The sequence below is a fragment of the Homalodisca vitripennis genome, chromosome 2 (assembly GCF_021130785.1).
Source record: "Homalodisca vitripennis isolate AUS2020 chromosome 2, UT_GWSS_2.1, whole genome shotgun sequence".
NCBI classification, from domain to species: domain Eukaryota; kingdom Metazoa; phylum Arthropoda; class Insecta; order Hemiptera; family Cicadellidae; genus Homalodisca; species Homalodisca vitripennis.
In genome coordinates this window covers 17,313,855-17,319,841 of record NC_060208.1, presented here as the reverse complement: position 1 = coordinate 17,319,841, position 5,987 = coordinate 17,313,855, and positions in this window count along the sequence as shown.

The window sequence follows — 5,987 nt, the reverse complement described above, 5'->3', positions numbered from 1 at the left end:
GTGTATTATTTCTCTGGACCTTTTTACCTTGTATGCATTCTACTGATCCTCCCAATGGCCAATGATAACAAACCAGTAGAATTATCGAAGAAGCGTGTTTAAAACAATCAATGAGTTCTGAGCATGCAGCACTGAAACAAAGGCGTTTTTACGACTTTGTCACAAGATTAAATAGATTTCCGCTTAATCACAAGAGACACTTTTGGAACTTCGATACACTTTTAAAGAAGGGATTGTTAATGATAAAATTGCTATAGTTTCCTTTAGTATATTGATATACAGTTGTATTATTTTCAAGAATAAAGCTTATAATGTTGGCAACACTGATTCAGCAAATAAACCAGCCGTGGCCAACCAGTTTTCTCTTACCTCTCCTTGTCCATGACCACATGCCGGTATATGGAGATAGCTGATCTCAAAAACAAACGCGGTTGACGATCGATTTTTTTACTTATACGAAATTTCTCTATCGATTAAAAAATTCATATTATGAGTTTATACAATGAAAATTTGCTCTTGTCTCTTAAAGTATACGTTTAGATTACAATATTGTCGAAAATAGTATAAACATAGTTCAGTAGTAGTATAATCATTTATTCAATTAAAGTTTCACATCGTGTTTACATTCTTTAGAAGAGCTAGAATAAACATGTCAATTGTCACAGTCAACGCAACAAATAAAAAGAAAGAGAAATAAAAAGTACAAATTACACTTTTGCTCAACAAAATGATTTAAGGCAAATAAGAAATATAAGTAGATAAATTAAGTATTTAAGTACTCTTCAACAGAGTAATATGCCCGATTTATGAGGTAACATTTTAAGAAATTTTTAAATGTTTGAATTGAATATTAATTTTTAAAAGATTTTGTCAATTTACTGTAAAGTTTTTATACGGAATCCCCTGCTCAAAGAGTTGAACAGGATAGTGTAGTATCTAATTCCTTGTATTGTAAGGGTGAAATACTTGATTTTTATGGAACTGTTCACTATTAGATTTATAAAACCTAAAATTTCAAAAATGTACAGAGATGGGAGGGTCAAAATGTTCTTATTTATAAAAAATGGTTTACATGACTGTCGAGTTTGAGCTTAAACATAATTCTTATAGTTCGTTTTTGCAATTGAGATTAATGAATTTCCCAAAAATGCCACCCCATATCTCAGGTGCGAGAAAACATATGTGTAGTTAACAGACTTAGTATCACGGTTTAATACAGAGCTAACTGTTCTCAAAGCAAAACAAGCTGTATTTAGTTTCTTTATTAGTTGCTTTACGTGTTCATTCCATTTTTAAGGTGTCTGTCTATTACTACCCCGAGGAATTTTGAAGAGTGAACAACCTCAATATCAGGCAATTTTACTTCTGGAATCTGATTTTAAAAAGGCATGAAGATAATTATTTGGCTCTTTTCTTGTTGAGCATCAGACCGTTAACGTTAAACCAATTACTTATTTCACATAGGGACGTTTGCAAGGAACTTTCAAGCTCGGCCAAATTATCTCCTTTTACTGATACAGTTGTGTCATCTGCAAATAACGTAACGGACGAACATGTTAGGCTGTGTGGAAGGTCATTAATGTAAATTAAAAACAGCAAAGGGCCCAATACTGACCCTTGGGGAACTCCACGTGTAAAATAGCCTTCCAAGTTGAAATTTCTATTTCCATTGATTCATCTTTGTATGTGACTCTCTGTTTCCTATCAGATAAATAGAAGCTTAGCCATTCGTAGACCTTTCAATGTAAGCCATAATAATCAAGTTTTAATAAGAGCAGATTATGTTCCACGCATTCGAATGCTTTTGTCAGGTCACATAAAATTGAAGGAGTTTGATGCTTTTTATCAATGGAATTTAATTCTGAGTCCAATAAATTGTATGCCGCAGTCACTGTGGAAGATTTTTTAATAAAGCCAAACTGATTTTTTTTACATAAAATGTTATATTTTCCGAAATGTTTCAAAATACTAACTGTCATTATTTTTCAAAGATTTTAACAAAAAGGTAAAATCGATATTGGTCTATAGTTGGACATGTCTCTCTTTTCAACCTATTTAAAGAGTGATTTTACTATAGAAAGTTTTAGTTCCTCCGAAAAAATCCCTGTCTGAAAAGAAACATTTATTAAATCAGCGAATGGAGCGGAAATATCAAAGACAGACTGTTTAATGAGAGAGGTTGGAATGTTATCCCACCCAACCGAGTTTCTATTCTTAAGGCTCATTACAATTTTATGAATTTCCTCCGAATCAGATGGAAACAAAAGCATTGTTGGATCCGTGATTCTCCAAAAGTTTTGCAGAGGATAAAACATCTGTTTTTAAACCTATTCAAAAATTTATTGAAAGAATTTGTAATTTCACTAGGTTTAACGATTTTTTCCATTTACTATCAAAGTTACATTTTCTTGCTGTTTACTGACCAGTTTGCCTGTTTCACGATGAACAACCTCCCACACAGCCTTAGATTTAGTTTTCGCACCCGAGATGTGCCTGTCGTTAGCCATCCTCTTAGCAGTACTGTACTGATTACTTTTTTAAATATTTTACAATATTTCTTAGAGTGAGTGGTAAGCTCGGGACAGTCAACCGTTCTCTAGGTTTCAAATGAAAGCCTTTTGCGTTCACATGATAATTTAAACCCCACAGTCATCCAAGAGGTTGGTATTAGCTTATATTTTTCTTTCGTAGTGGTTTCAGGGGAAAAGACTCACTAAAAGTTAACACAGGAAAATTATAAAAACATTTAAATTTATTTAAATAACCAGCACAACTTTGTAATTTTAAGTCAAGTTGAGAAATAAATATTCTAACATTTTCTTTATTAAAAATTCTCTTAAATTGAGTTTTATACAAGGGGTTTGCTTAAATCTTGGAATGGTGCATGAAAGAATTAACAATTTGTGATCTGATAGACTGGGTTCAATAGTATTTGTCTGAGCTGGAGCAAAATTAGTTACTATGTTATCAATTCCAGTTGATGATTGTTTCGTTATTCCAGTGGCTTCAGTAAAACTCATACTTAGCCCAAAAGATGTAATTAAATTCTTAATCTCGATAGAATCCTTATTGTCTGATAGAATGTCTATATTGAAATCCGAATTTCTTCAGTTTTTTTTTAATTCGTCTATGGAGCTACTTGTGTTTTTGTAAAGTGATGCAATATAGTATAATACACCATTTTTACTCGCTTCAATTGTGAGAACTCGAAACTGCCCTCTGAACAGCTTACATGATTCGGAAAAGGAACATTTTTGTATTGAAGTTCGTTTCTTATCAAAATTGCAGTGCAACCCGCACGCTGTTGTATGCGTGCGTACACATATACTGGCTTGTAACCCGCCAAAGTATTCAAAATAGCGGCACTGTTACTATCAGTCAATGTCTCCTGGAGACATAACACATCGGGATGCTGTGGGAGGGATTTCATGAAGACCGTCAACTCAGGCATTTTATGACTAACACTTGTTATATTATCGCTAGCCACAGTTAAACATGTCAACTGTTTCTCTCTAATAGACCCAGGGTTGAGTCATCGCCGTCCCGAGCCACACAAGCGTCCAGCTCCTGTCGCGGAGAAAAATTGTTTACTTTGGGTTCTAATAAACTGCTATGGCTTTGAGTTGGACTGGATAAAGGAGAGTGATCCGAAGGTCTGATTTCACTAACAGGTAGTGGAGATGAATGAGACAGGACTGAAACGGGAGAGAGCTGTATCGGAGTAGGCTCGGTGGGTAATGGCGATACAGGCATTTATGCGACAGGAAGTTGGGGTCGTACTTCGCAAGCGGCAATACACCTGGCACACAACTTTGATTTACCAAACTTATTCAGGTGCAGGCTGTGGCCGTCGTAGTGCCGTCTGCTCAAACCCTCATTTATTTCAAATATTACTTCATTGTCACTATTTACACTAGTTATAGTTAAATGGTAATTGAGATTAACTTGATCATAGCGATATGGTAATGTGAATACAACTGAAGTACGTTTTGCAATATTTTTTACAGCTACCTATAAGGTTTCTCCAAGTTCGGTTTGTCCTTCATCACCAATATCGTTCGTACATCCAACAATAACAACAATATCGTCCTCTGTGATGCATTCAGTCATACCTTCAATATCGTGCACCACATGTGATAAGGGAGCCCTGGCGTGACCAGAGCTGAGATGTCGTACCCTGGGCCTAACCTGCGTACATTGCAGAGCAGATAGTAAATACAAAGTTACTATCAAACGTTCACTACAGATTGCGCCAGTGACGAATTTAAGCCAATTAATGATTTGGAAATGTTATTTAAAACACGCTTGTAAAACATACATTAATGAAGAGACTGTGAATATACTCTAAAATGGTTAGCTTTCTTGACATTGTGAAATTACGTTTTTTCTTGCCGGAAGGTGGTACTAAGTTAGAGATAAACTATTTGATTTGAGGAATATAAGGCTGCATTAGTGTTAGTATAGAATACAATATTGGTTGGAAAAAGTCGTTTGTTCAGGTAATTATGTTTAATTGAGTTTGTTTTTAGACTCTTTGCTAGCACTAGCGTAACTTTGTAGCAGGTGAATGGATATTGTAATTCCTGATACTTGCAGAGTATTAAAGTAAACTGGTTTTTAGACGTGATTTTAAATTCAATTAGTATGAGCTTAACACTATAGTTAGTCGTATTTTGTTTACTACTGTCTATACATTTGACTGGATTATCTTTCTTGTTCATACATGCGAAGTACACATTGTTGCTAGCGCATTTTACTCGTAGGGTTTTGAGTTTCAACAATTTCTAGTGTGCCCGAGTGGTTTAAAATATATGTGATATCTGATATCGATTGTATTTCGATGTCGGTTTCAGTTCAATTTAAATTTTGAAATAAAACAGGAATGCAAGACAAAAAAATGTTAGTTCCATAATTTGAATCTTCAAGTTTTAAGGCTCAGTGAAGCATATGAAATATATTGCATTTACAATTAATTTTGAACGTTGGGTAGTAGTTGGTTTAACTATGTAGAAATTTCTTCATCAAACAGGGAAAAGAGGAGTTTTGATAAAAGTGTTTTCGAGTATGAAAAAAACATGAAACGGTACGTTTACGTTATTAAAATAAGCGGTTAGGAGTAGTCTTCAGAGGTCGAAACATTAATTTGTGTAGTTATAATTTTAGTTATAGTTTGATAATATTGTAGAATTTAATCTCGGTCTTCAATCTAATTACTGGAGTATTAAAGAAAACGAGTGGAATACGTTGCAATTTGGGAGAAGCAGAAGCGTAGTTGTTATCATTAGAGTTATTTATGGGATCAAACCGATTTTGGAGTAGATTACTGTTTTATAGCATTGATGGGTAAATCGAATGTGAGATTAGAAAGATGTTTGGTTTTATATTATTCTCTACTAGTTTGAAATCACTGTTTGGTAGGTTTATTACTCTGATGCTACGTAGATTAATTGATGTGAGTTCTTCAAAATGTGTTGGTTCCGTTTTGCAGTTACTTGTGTTGGCTTAGAGTGCCGAAGTTTTACTATTCTAAATAGCAAAAATAACACAAGCAAAAAGAATCTTGGAAGTCAAGTTTTTCTTTCTTGTTCTTGATATTGAATTATTTCATCATGATCATCATCTTTAATAATAGCAATTTACTCTTAGAATATTGTTATACTACAAATGGAAATAGCGTATACCACATATAAAAATAAATGAGTTTTTAAGTAATTATGAACGTAATGGAATGTGGATAGAAAATATATATTGTAACTTAACTAAATAAAGTTATGCAGATAAATACTCGTACGTAACTTTATACTAGGGATAAATCCATATTTTTTATTATATTCATGCGGTTTGTTATCCAATTGAAGGAAAGAATACTTTTAGTATATTTTTGTGGTATACTATTTTCTTACCGTATATTGCGATTTAGTGTTGGCCACCCTGTTGTTTACATCAGCAAGATGACCTTGTTTTGTTTTGTTGTTGGGGAGCGAGAA